Source organism: Galeopterus variegatus, unplaced genomic scaffold, assembly GCF_000696425.1.
Source record: "Galeopterus variegatus unplaced genomic scaffold, G_variegatus-3.0.2 Scaffold2898, whole genome shotgun sequence".
Classification (NCBI taxonomy): domain Eukaryota; kingdom Metazoa; phylum Chordata; class Mammalia; order Dermoptera; family Cynocephalidae; genus Galeopterus; species Galeopterus variegatus.
In genome coordinates this window covers 242,503-243,085 of record NW_007729009.1, presented here as the reverse complement: position 1 = coordinate 243,085, position 583 = coordinate 242,503, and positions in this window count along the sequence as shown.

Genomic DNA, 583 nt, shown 5'->3' with positions numbered 1-583 from the left:
GGTGTTGCTCCCGCACCTTGCTCAGCCAGTGAGTGGCCGGTCTGTATGTGGGATCCGAACCCTCGGCGGGAGCGCTGCCGCGCTTCCCAAGCGGCGCACTGTAGCAGTGTGCCACCGGGCCGGCCCTTTTCTGTGTGACTCTAAATGCTATTGTGTATTTAATTTCCAGGTCCAAAACATATTCTTGCCTATTTTATTCACTTCTGTGTTTGCAGCACTCAGAACAGTGCCCAGCATACTATAGGTGCCCAGTAAATATTTGTTGGTAGAATGAATGTGTTCATTGCTAACACTTGAAAATATAGTTGATTTTTGTATGTTTGCCTTGTGTTCTATGACTTTACTGAACTCACTAGTTCTGAGATTATTTTTGTAAATCCTTTAGGTTTTCTACATAGATAATTATGTCATCTACAAACAGTCTTGTTCTTTTTAAAAATTTTTTATTGAATCATAATTGATTATACATATTTTGGGGGTTCAGTGTTGACATATGTTGATTAAATCAATATTACTAGTATATATATTATTACAAATTGTACTTGCTCTTTTTTTTTTTTTTTCTTTTTTTTAAAGATGACCG